General features: G+C 38.8%; 1 protein-coding gene across 7 annotated transcripts in view; it reads right to left on the reverse strand.

The window, feature by feature from the left end:
* Positions 1-13,237, reverse strand: part of grin2bb (glutamate receptor, ionotropic, N-methyl D-aspartate 2B, genome duplicate b) — a 122,151-nt gene that overhangs the window by 92,417 nt on the left and 16,497 nt on the right. The gene's annotated exons all lie outside the window — the stretch shown is intronic.

Consider the following 13,237-nt stretch of genomic DNA (forward strand, 5'->3'; position numbering starts at 1 on the left):
GGTAAATAAAATGCAGGTCTCATTTGCAGAGCTAATCCATACATTTAAAGTTCAAGGGACCCAAAAATAAATAGGTCAGGTTGTTACGAAAAAAAAAAGAGCAAATGTGGGAAAAAGGGCAAGAGACGAGTGGAGAGTCCGAACAGTGTGGAGGAGACCTGATCTCCACATAAAAAGAAAACCTGTCTCTCAAAAAGGTCTAATTACCAGTGGTTTGTCAGGCTTAATTGCAGGTGCACATGCTAATTGTAAACGAGCTGAGTTCTCCACGAGGACGGCAAAGAAGAAGAAAAGGCGCAAAGGAGGAGGAAGCGAGTGGGAGGAAGGCAGCAGAGAAAAGAGGAGAGGAGAGCAAAGAATAAATAGAGACATACACAAAAGAGATGGAGGTGGAGGAAGGAACAGCAATAAGGAACCCAGCGGAGGGAGGGAAGGGTAGGGAAGGAGAGCAAAAAGCAGGAACTGTGAAGAAGAAACGCAAGGAGGAAAGATGTGATTAATACGAGAGGATGGAAAAAAAGAGGAAAAATGGTGGGGGGCGAGCTTAAAAGGGAGGGAAAACGGGAGAAAAAAAAAGTGAGAAAGGCCACAATTCATGGTGTTGATGAATAAAAGAGAAGCTGATGAATCCACTGAGAGAGAGCAGCTGAGGGAAACTGTTAGAAAAAAAAAAATCTTTTTAAAATCACGCAAGGAGTGTGACAGCGGACGAGGCAGCGCAGAAAGGCTCATCAGGATATAACAGCAGTGCTTGGTTTCCATAGTAACACTTCAAAAATGCCTCCACATAACACCCTGATGGACAGGAGGATGCACAAAACTCAAGTTCTGCAGTGAACAACGCGCCTTCTGCCAAATAACAGCACAACATCCACTTCTAACCGCGTGCGGTGTCACCGCTCGCCGACAGAAATATAGATGCTCGTAAACGCAAGATAAATAGAGCAGGCATGTACGCGGACACCCACGTACACATGTGTGAGGTGAGTTAATACGCTCCCCGCAGATGGAGATGATCTCCGCCTTTTGGTGTACTTCGCATTAAAAATTCATAACCCAACATGGCTACGGGCAAATAAACAGGAACAACACAATGGAAGGAGCAGCCATTCAACAAAGCTGCTCAGACCTTCATGCATCATCAGCGCTGCCGTCGCCAAGCCCTAACCAGTTTAATGACATTTCAATACACAACGTCAAGAGTGGATTATTTACTCCCGGAGAACTGAATCCAGGGTGGCGAGTACATATGTGCTCTTAAGTATCCATTACTGCACTTACACGGCAATTACAACAACATATGCGGCGCGCAGAGAACATGGGCGAGTGGTAATAAGTGGCTACACAAAAACACTCCCCGTGTGTGCGTGTCTTGTACCCGGTAATTTGCAGCAGGCGGGAGTAGCCGGGCGCTCGGTAATGACACAAGCATGAGCACAAACGCAGCAGTTCAAATCAGCCGAGAGCTGTTATCCACGCGTTCAGATGCCTGGTCCATCCTGATTGGGCCTCGCCACACTCTAGATACCCATACATCCAGCAGCACACACAAACATACCAAGGGTTTAGCAAGAATGCAGCACCATGTGGGCTGCATGGCAGTAATGCTGATGGATTAGTCATTTTCTTTTCAGTGTTTTTGAAAAAGCACAGGTTGAGAACAACACACTCATCTAAATGGTTGACTTTTAGCATTTTGTCTTGTTGCAACAAACTTCAGCGGATTTCATTCGGATTAGCCAGAACAAAGTAGGCTGTCGTTTATGAAGGCGGACGAAAATGATAAAAGGCTCTCAAAAACTGTTTTACAAAAATCTGAAAAGTGAGGCGTGCATATGTTTTCCTCACCCCTGAGTCATTTTTTTGTAGAACCAACTATTACTGCAGTCGCAGCCACTAACATTTTGGGGAATGTCTCTACCAGTATTGCTCACCCAGAAGCTGAATTTTCTCTTTGCCAGATTCTGTGGAGGTTTGCAAAGAACAATTTTCAATTTGGATTCAGGTCTAGATTTTGACTAGATCATTTTAACACATTTAATCTAAGCGATTCTGAGGCTGTCCAGTTCCAACACTGAAGAAGATGGCTTTATTGGTTTAAGCACACAGGAGGAAAATAAAGACAGCAATAAATGATTTTTCCTGGTAGGCTAATGTATCTTTGTTTTTTAGCAGCCATGTTCCAGGCACTGTTTGGAAATAGCACATTTACGTTACATATTTGTGTAAGTCAGCGGTACTTATTTCACCAAGTTAAAAAAGGCTTTCTGTGCACCATCTTCTGTGTAAATATCTTATGTTAAAACATGGACACCTGTAGCTTATTCACAGATGCAGCTTATATAAACAATTATGTTTTTCTCTTTAAGTGAGTGGCATTCAGGTGCGTTCAATAGTCTGGAAATTACAGTACGTTTGCAAGGAATTGTAGCTTTCTCTCTTGTTTTGGTTGCTATATAGAAACTATTAAGACAAGCAGATATGGATGGATCGCAAGTATAAATAGCATTAATTAAAGTAAATGATTTCCTATATATAATGACCAATTAGTTGACGTCTGAAGGCAATTGTTTGTACTGGACATCAATTAGGTGTATAAGACTAAGTAAAATATGTCATTCTCCTTCCACTTAACCGTTTTTGCACTGCTTAATGTTGGTCTACCAAATCAAATCTTAACAAAACACATTGAAGTGGTTGTATTGAGGCAAAATATAAGAGTTCAAGGGGGACGAATACTTTTTCAAGGCCCTGCAACAACTTGCAATAACAAATTCATATGGAGTAAAACTGCAGAGCCTATAAGCAACACATGCATGCATGCAGGGCATCATTATCAGACTCTGCAGCATCCCTCAGGATCTGATGTGGTGGGCTGCACTGAATACTGTTTGAAAGGTATTACACTTAACCTAATCCGACAGCCATGTCTGTTTAGGAGCCCATGTCTATTCAGTGGGTGGTCAGTCACAGGTGAGAATGGCACTTATGTAATCTCCATTGAAAAACTCTGTAAACAAGACATCACTTATCAAATCATACCACACATTGTGTTTTAATGAACTGAACATCTTCAATGAATGCATACTATGACGTGACAACCTCCATATTGTACGGATATCCCCTGAGGAAACGCCCCACTGGCTGACTGATGTCGTACATTTCTGGTTAGTGTCCCTACTCCAAAATATCATCTATAATTCATAATTGTACTGGACTTTACTTATTCGAGGGGCCACAAAACCAGTAGCTCGGTAACGGCTTCACGTGTTTCATATTTTATTTTCGCTGACAGACAGCAGTATTGGTTCACATTAAAGTGCCAGTTTGGAAATGCAGAAGTGACCAAACCAATGCTTTCCAATCGCAGCAGCAGCTTCAATCTCAAACCAGGTGCAATTTTTGTCATATGTTTTAGTACATTTTGTAAATACCCACTGACTAGTATTTAGTGCTTGATTCAAATCAAGCTTTATAGTTTGAAACCAACACCTTTTGCACTGAAAAGCCCCAAAGCACCTGTTATGTATTGATGAATGAGCCAATGAATATCCAGAGACACAGAAGTTTAAACTGACTGAAGTCTCACCTGAAGTCTTAAAGGCGACCTACTATGTTTTCTTGAACAGGTTAGGATAGCTCTATGAACTGTACAAAACATGTTCAACATCATTCTTAGATAAGATTTTAGTCTGCTCATTTCTGCCTATTGTGAGCTCTTTGCAGAACAAGATGTTTTGGAGCCTCTTGTCACTTTAAATCCAAATAAGCTGCTGGCCACGTCCTCCAACTCAACATGAAAGTGGCTGCATATAGAACTCTGATTATACAACTGTATATCTCTGAAAATAAGATGTAGAGCCTCCTGTACAACTAACAAGAATGCGACAAGTGGTTTCTGGATGGTAAGTAAACAACAAAACGTGTCTCTTCCTGCAGCCATTGTACAGTGCATAGAGCGCCAAAATCAAACATGCTGGAGTTCCACTTGGGTTGCTAGGCAACGGGCGAAGCTCCTCTAGGGTTGCCAGGTAATGACGCAGTATCCTTCAATTATGACTTAATCGGGAGGTTTTTGAAATGGCTCATTTTCCAGATATCAAAAAATATGAACTAATTGCCAGAAATAGCTGGGTGGTTCCTTTTTGGCCACAGACTGTTTTTAGAAGCAGTTGAGACCCAAATGGAAGTAGAAAAAATGTAAAGTGAGAATTTTACACCGTAGGTTCCCTTTTAAGTGCGTCAGGTGCAGAGCGTGTCACATTGTGTGTATCTAAATGAAGTTCATATGAGGCTAATATTGTATGTTGCATACAATATTATATGTCAGTTGTAGTTGTAAACTGTCCCTCTGAGGAGGGATGCAAACTTCTGGGAATTTTCAATGTTGGAAACATTCTGTGTAAAGGAGCAGGAATTAACAAGAATTTATGGGTGTAAACAAGAATACATCCGAAATTACTAAAGGTTAGCACGCAACAGGGAATTTAAATGTAGTTGGCCCAACAACCATATTTAATGCATGTACACTTCAGAGTTTTTAAAGCTGTTCCTCAATCAAAAACACACAGCACACTGCTTCCTGCACCAGTATTGAGGTCATGCCCCCTACAGGCACCGTGTATTCCTCCATCACATCCACAGATTATTTCTACCGAGGCTACACTTCTGAGCCCAGGGCAACAAATTACTGAATCTTCACCTCTGAGTCTGTAAACCACATAAAATGGGAGACATTTAGATGACGTAACTGAGTAGGTACATGCATTTTATTTAGGTTATTATGGTTCAACTAGTAAATGTCAGGAAGATTTTTGGATAAACAAAAATATTTTTTTTATATTTGTGGTTGGATGTGATGCTGCCCCTAATTTCCAGTTATTTCTAATAAATTATCAATAATTACCAAAGTTTTGTTAGAAAGTTTCTATTCCTATTTGGACTAACTTAAGCCTAGGCTTGGGAAGCTTCTGGGATGTTGTCAGTAATGTACCAAACATTTTCCAACCCTTCTCAATCCTGTATGTCCATTATGTTACATTATTTAAATGTTAAACACAATTACACTACCAATTACAGTACTGCAATCAATACATTTCTTAAGGAAAATATATTTTCCTGACATATCTAGCTTATTACTCAGTTACTATTTGCATGAATGCTATTAAGACCCTCTTGCTCTTTACATTTAGGGTTAAATTCATTTGTCATTTTAACTCAAGACTAAACTCACCTGCTTAACTAAATTTTCAATTTCAGCTTGTGTTATTTTTTAATGTTCAGACTTTTCTTCAACTTAATTCAAATCAGACCACACATTGTGTTTTAATGAACTGAACATTAAAACACAATGTTTTGTGTTTGTACACTGCAGAGACTATAAGCAACACATGCATGCATGCAGGGCATCATTATCAGACTCTGATAATGATGCCTAATCTAACATAGATTAGGTTTTTTTGCTAATCTATGTTTTTAGCTAATTCCTCGAGTTCTCCAGGTGTTTATTCCTGCTTAAAATACTTCCACACTCAGACTCACTTTTGCATTTTCTTCAATCTTTTTATCACATTTCTAGTCAAATTTTAAACCCTCCTAATATTTTTGCACATTTTTACAGTGAAGTTTTAATTCTGTAAAGGGATCTTCTTCACTTTTTCACATTTTTCAAGCACATCATACAAGACCTATACATTTATTAGAAATTTATGTAGTTTCGGTTTCAATGATTTGGACAGCGGCGAAGCAATTCATTCATTAAAGTCAGTAAACATAAGACAACAGAGTGTCAGCCTGCAACCTTTCAGCAGGGACACCAATATATCACAGCACACAGGACCAAGGCTGCCTTCACTCACTAGAATATTAATGTGGAACATGGGTTAAGCATAGAGAGAAAGTGGGATAAGCACTTTGTGTCTGCGGTTTCCAACTGATAAGTCCTCCAGCTACAATCCAGTATAGATTTGTCACAGTTCAAAAGGAGCTCTTGTCACATGGCAGAGGCAGCAGCAGTGAGTCCAGGGTTCGGTCAGTGTTTGTAACTCAATATGGGCTTTTGCTTTTTTTTTTTTTTTTTTGAAGCACCTCCACATTTTATAAAAGTGTGAGCTGCATAGAAATCAGAGAAAATGATCAGCTTGATCAGTGCTGTCTGGTAACTGGCTGATTGGAAAGGTCTAGTCTAGACCCAAAGTGAGTTATTCTCATAAGTCAGAGGAAACAAATACATTTAAGAAGATGCTTACATTTTCATGACATATGGAGACATGAGTGGTTCATTCAGACCGTGAGAGAGGAAGAGAGAACAAGACGTTCAGCAGATAACAGGAAGGCAGAACAAATTGGGAGCCTTTTGGAAACCTAAGTTGTGACAGAGTTAGGGGAGGGCAATATGAATTTAGAATTTTGTTACCATATTTTGCAGTTGTGATAACAATAATAGCGATGATGAAAGCAACTATTTAATTGTCATTTTAGGTCTTCAATAATATTTCTATTTGAAAAGAGCTTCATCAGGACGCTACTTAATTTAAAAAAAAGTGTGACTTTTATCACTGAACTGCACATAAAGAATTGATTTAATCATATTTTGAATTTACTATTTATTGATACTCCTGTGGAAAGAACAGTGGAGGAAACAGCAAAAGTAACATTTCAGTTAGTTTTTCTTTTTTTAACTAAAGTTTATTGTGACAATAAAGAAAATTCTCATCATAAAATCAAATTTTTCACAATAAACACTACAATAAATGCCCAACCTGGATACAGTACGACATTTTACAGATAATAAATGAGCCATTTTAGCAGCCATTTTAGTAAAGCTTATCCAGCTCATGGCTATCACAACATGCCAAAGATGATATAGAATGTCAATAACACATTTATTCCGTGTTGTTTTTTGGTTTGAACATTCAAAGTTTTTTTTTATTTATTTTTTTTTTATTGAGATTAGAGCTCAGTTACAAAATTTTGACTAGTGCATCTCTACTAATAAATCCTGCCAGCTTACTAATAAGAGAATCAATGCATTAGTTGTACATTATTGTCATTGTGCAAAGGTATGTTAATGATCTAAATGTTGATGCTATTTCAGAATGTTTTAGTGTCTTTTTTGTCTTCTTTTGCTCCCAAATGTCAAACCAATTCAGGGGGTATAATCAGTACCAAAATAACTGCAATAATTTGAAAGAACGCTATTAATATTAAACTGTCAGTCAGTGCTGCGAGTCACACTGTTGTGTTCAGACAGGTAATCAGACATCCTACGGTGATAATGACTCCCCTGCAGAAGTGGTGGAAACCAGCATAACTTTTATTTACACTTTGTCTAATTATTCAAGTCATGCTTACAAAGTCAAATATCAGTTTCAGGTGAACTTTAGCTGCTAAGTACACGGCCTCTCTCTGAGTCATGATTATGCGACACTGTGCAAACTGTGAGCTTTTGCACACTTTAGCAGCCACCGGCTGATTTTTATTAAAGACTTTTTTTTCCACTATCAACAAATCCCTGAAGACAGTATTAGTCCATTATTGTTCATCTCTTTCTCACCTTCATACCAGAGTGTTGGCAGCCCTTGCTTTTCACGCATTCCTCACAAAGTCAAACACTCAATAAACATGCAAATGTCCCAAATGATGTTTTGAGTATTGTGACATAAAGACAAAATAATGTCCCCTGCACAATCAATTGTTGTTTTTTCAAATCTTGTTTATTTGGAGGAGAGTTTCTTTTTTTTTTCAGATAGAAATTAGGATTTTTTTTTTGTGCTCTAATGAATCACTTTTTATTTTTATTTTTTTACCATAATAAAGAAACCTATTTCCAGCAGCACTTTCTGGGTAAGCTATTTACACAGAAGCAAAATTAGTCAATGAGACGCATACAGGTCAGGAAGAGCCAGACAAGTATTCAACCTGCCATCACATGAATGCAAACATGTAACATTATGTAATGTGCTATAAAGTCTTCATCCCTTTGAACGTTTCACTCTTTTTATTGCTGTTGCAAATCAATTCTGATCAAAGGAGAACATTTATTTTCCAACAAGACACTGATCCAAAGCATCAAAGAAATAGTTTGAAGACAACAATGTGGATATTCTGGAGTGGTCTAGTCAAAGAGACAGATCCACGCGGTCCCAATCTGTGTGAATAGATTGGCACAATGATTGTGTCAATCTGTGTGTGTATTTACCTAATACTGACCCGAAGGGGGTGAATATTTATACGATTACTTTCTTCACTAACTTTATTTCATTGTCATTATTTTATAGAAACCAATTTTCACAATAAAGTTGTTTTTGTCAATGTATTAGTCAAAAACGCCAAATTTTGTTGACTTGTGAAAGCGACAAAACAGGAAAAAACATCCAAAGAACTGAATACTTTTTATGGGCATGGTAAGACGTCCCTTTTATGGATTAAGCAACACCTTTACAGAATCGGTCGCAGTAAGGAAAAAAAAAAATACACCACTTTACTGAAGTGCCTCTTGGATATTTCATTAAGTGCAGTTTAGTCTGGTCAAGATCCCCCTCTCTACTATTTGTGCATATAATGATGTCAAAGAGAGGCTTCCTTAAGATAATGCTATATTGTCTCTTTGTGGCAGGCCAAGAAACTGACTGAGCGTGCTCAGGCATACAGATGGCCGCAGAAGTGCAATGCATACATATATGCACAAGTAAAAGCTCCATGGCGAAAAGGCCAGGAATTAAGAAAAATACTTGGACAAAGAAAAAGCCAACTGCCCCCCAGGGTCTTCATTATTTTACAGAAGTCCTGTATTCCACTGAAGTTTAATCTCATTTCCTGGACTTAATTCAGCAGCGATATAACATGTTCCTCTGTACAGATGTGCTGCAGTTGACTGAGCTTTAATAGTCCTAGAGAGCCACTTACTGTTTTTGTCCTACCTAATCAAGGGATAGTTAAGAGCAAAACAGAGGAAGAAAACCAAATGTCAGACAACACGCACAGTGTAATGTAGACGCAAAAATATCACTTGGATGTTAAACTTTGGAACGTCTAACGGCTTATGTAAATCTGCTTTTGAATTGAATATTTCTGTCATCAAGTCAACAAACACTTTCCACGTGTCCCTGAAAAGCTGCCACCTTTGGTAAGATGGTATGTTGTCATGCCAGGGCCAGATCTGGTGTGTGTGTGTGTGTGTGTGTGCGTGTGTGTGTGTGTGTGCGCAACTACACTCTTGGTTCTTCAACAGTTGTAAAATTAATGAGCCACTATTTACCACTTAGCCGATTTGTTATGACAAGCCAATGGCCTTTAGGTAGAGATATGGAAAGATGTGACAATCAAACAAGTCCTAAATCCAGAAATGCAAAAGTCATAAAACCATAACAACATGCTAAACAGGCTTTGCTAACAACAGCAGTAACAGATTTATAAAGAGGAATTTGCTTTATGTTGCTATAATAAAATTAAAATGAAAGCAAAAGTTGTGGTTAGTAAAAGATAAATATTTGATGTTACATGCAACATTTTCCTGTTTAATATTTACATTTCTCTTAGACTTTGTTGAAAGGTGTTTACACCAGTGATTTTTTTATTCAATTAATAACTGAAAAGCAAAATATCCTTAACGGGAGTTTTTCTTTTTTTTTTTCTTTTTACAGAATTTCTATCGGGTGAATGAGGAGGTTTTGGTAGAACATATCTGCTACAAGAGGTTTGTGTTTTGATCTGCCTTTTGACTTTTATCAAAGTGTACTGTAGGTATCTGTTTGGATGTTACACCCCTTTAAAGTCTGACCTGCCTAAATTTTGACAAGCACAGGTACTAATATAATCTAATGTCAGTAATGATGAAGACATTCTTAACTGATGAAGGAAGGGATCATTATTGTGAGTGGGAAGTAGCAGGGATAATAATCCCCTACAGTATTTGCCTCTGATGTAGACCCACACAGGGTACAGTTGGTTTCATTCCAGGTTTTTTCTTCCTTTCTTCCCTTTTTTATACATAAAAGAGCATTGTGCTGTTAGTCCCTTTAATATAGTGTATTACCCTGAGCACAGTCCATAAAAAGCTCGTCCCAGCATGTTTTCAGTCACTGCTGAAAATGTATTTCCCTCCAGGGTTTCTTTCAAACCTCTTTCTGAAAATCTGAAACATGAAAGTGAAGTTTTCTATCTCCACAGTCCAGGTAATTTTGGTCTTTACTATTTTTCCAGCTGCACAAAAAATTATTCACCTCTTACAGCTCTCCTGGGGTTTCCATAACAAGTTTATTGCACCTTAGATTCACAAGTACAGAGAGCTACTGTTCAGTTCAGTCGATTTTATAATCCCCACTATTTGTACCGAAGGCTATTTGTTGGCCCAAACTTTCTGATTCTTCTTCCTGCGGCTGCTGTGTTTCCTGGAAAGCTAACTCATCTCTCTGTTGTTTTCATGGTATCACAGAAAACATTAAAACTTCACATAAAAAAGACTTTTAGAAGCATTTTTGTGGTGGCCTAGGTACAACCATCAGTTCATAAATGTGGATTTTTATAAATGAAAGGATTTCTTTTTAAAGGTTTGAGAGAAAGCACGGACTAAGAGGTGCTGTGTGGAAGAATGGATGTAAGAAAACAGCTTTTAGTCTAATTCACAGGTTACTTCTGAACAAAGATTTGCACCCTAAAATCCAGTGCAATATATTTTTTCTAGCCGATAGTTCACCCAGTTAAATGAGTGCATGCATTAAATTGGAAAGACAAACATATTAAGTTATTAACTGCAGCCAGTCAGGTTTTTTTTTTTTTTAAACCATTGCTGTTTTTAAGATGCTGCGTAAAACATTTACTGAAAACCTGTTGTAATTTTCCGGCAGACGACCAAACGGAATGACTTGTTATACAACTGAGTTCACAAAAACAAGGGCACAAAGTCATCAAAAGTATTAGTCAAATGGCTCACACCTGCAGAATGTGATGAGGTTCCATCAACGATTAATGTGTTGCGTTTGTTTTCAGAATGAGTTGTTAAGACGCGGTAAACCGAAAGACGGACAAACGGAGCTAAAATTACACGTTAGTGGTATTTGTCAGTCAAAAATGAGACTCAGATTATGTATCTTAGCAACACGATGTAAAAAGTGTCATCATTCAGGTCACATCAGCTCTCAGCCTGCTCTGTGAACATAGAAACAGCGTCGTGTGGTGCAGCGAGCAAAGCAGGTGCCCATTTAAAGAGGTTAGTCCTCAGCGAAGATGTCCTGGGTTTGAATTTTGACCTGTGCCATTTACCGCTAGTCTTTTTCTTCCTCTGCCTTCCTTCCTGTCTGAAGAGGCGACAAAAGCAAGGTCACTAGTGCCACAGAAAAACTTAACAAAAATATGGCACTGTTGTACTGAGAGTTGTTTGAATAAGTACACGCAGCAGTAATAAAGCTTTTAACTATGTGTCAGAAAATGACTTGTCCTTAAAAGGTTTAGCTAAAAATTCAGCTCTTGCTTTTTTCAAACATGCACAATGGGAGTATGTTTGCATTTCTTTAAAAACTCCCTACATACGGCTTTCCTTGATGAGATAAAAACAGAGAGGGACCTTTTGCAGAGAAAGATTTTTCCCTCTTAACCCCAAACCACTTAGAGTGACACTGAAAATCTGGCTCTCCAGCAATTTCAGTGACAAATGCACTGAAAGTTCAGCTTAAATGACAGCTGAATTAAATTGGATCATTATTCAAAAACTGTATGAAATCGGTACTATTATGCTATAAAAAAAATATTAATAGTGTGTTCTGGTTGGGTGCATCGATTTCTGTAAGCCAGTATCCAAATACTCAAAGACTGGATTTTTTTTTCCCAATGAATCTTAGGAGGAGAAGAAGTGAGCAAATCGATTTTTTTGCATATATGTGGAACATGATCCTCTGCCCCCTGCTGCAATTACCTACATCATGGTTGACTCATTTCCCTCCTGTACCAAAATGAGGTAAATGACCAACTTTCTCTCGCTTTCTCCTTCTCCACCTTCAAATTTACCCCCACAGAGAAGTCTGCTCGTCTCTGCCTCCCCTGATGAGCCCGCTCCTCTTGCTTTGTTAAAAATCCCTGACAACTGCACATCTTGGTGTTGTTCCAGCGTGTTTGGGTGATTTCCTCCTCATCATTTCTGCAGCTGTTTCCTCTGCAAACCCACTTCCAGTCTCGAGTCATGGCTAATTAATTGACAAGTTGCCCCCTCAGAGGGATCAGATGGAGACATATTCGCTGACACCTAGAATGGGTTTAGCGAGCCAGTGCCCTGGAGATGTCAAACAGAAACCACCTGCAGTTTGCACAGCTAAAGATCTGTGAGGGAAGTGCATGACAATGGAGAAAAAAACCAATCTGATCTGAATCAATTACGTTCCTAGGAATTCTGAAAATAAATCTCAATGCTCTCGTTCTCCGCGTGCCATCATTTGCAAACTCCCATGAATAAATAAACTACATGGCAGACCTTGATTGATTTTGTCCTGAATAAGCCAGATCTGAGGAGTTGCATCAAAGCAACCTGTTTTCTCATCCTTTCCTCCTTTTGTTCATCACTTCCTCAATTTCTGAAACTGATCAACGCGCCATCCATTCTGTGCAATGTCAACTATGCCTCTGTTCTTTGTGCTTCTTTCAAAGACAGTATTATCAAAAGTAACTTTTTCAGCTATCAAACCCTCCATCACTCCTTCTCATCTCCAACACCTTGCCCCCTTTTCACAGCTCGCAGTTCTTGCCTTTAATCCTATCAGTCTCTTCCATCTGTGGCAAAATTATACGTATGAACCCCCTCTCAGTCTCTCTCTCCAACTGTCAGTGGAGGCGCTTCAAACAGCCTCCCTTTGGCATAAAATAAAAAAGTGTCAGTTTCAGATAAAAACCCAGCTTGTGTTGTTCTGCTCGTACTATTACGTGCAGGATAAAAGGTCCATATGTGGCTGAATTTTTGATTCTGGAGCCACAATGAAATATACAATTAGCAATGCAGCGAAATCAGCCACCTGCATTGAAACGAATGCAAGGGCAGCCTGCACAAACATAGCAGCTTATAACTGGTTCAGTGACAGAAGGAGATGCTCGGCGTTGTAGGTTGAGGTGGCATCACAGAGCTGAGCTCCCTTTTCTCTATTCTTAGCTGCTCCTCCTGCTCTCACAGTCACACATCACAAGGTACTGAAGAGGAGAGGAAGATGAGGCATCTTTGGATTCTGGATTCAGTAAGTAAGGATGGTATGTTTAT

Source organism: Poecilia formosa, unplaced genomic scaffold, assembly GCF_000485575.1.
Source record: "Poecilia formosa unplaced genomic scaffold, Poecilia_formosa-5.1.2 Scaffold43, whole genome shotgun sequence".
Classification (NCBI taxonomy): domain Eukaryota; kingdom Metazoa; phylum Chordata; class Actinopteri; order Cyprinodontiformes; family Poeciliidae; genus Poecilia; species Poecilia formosa.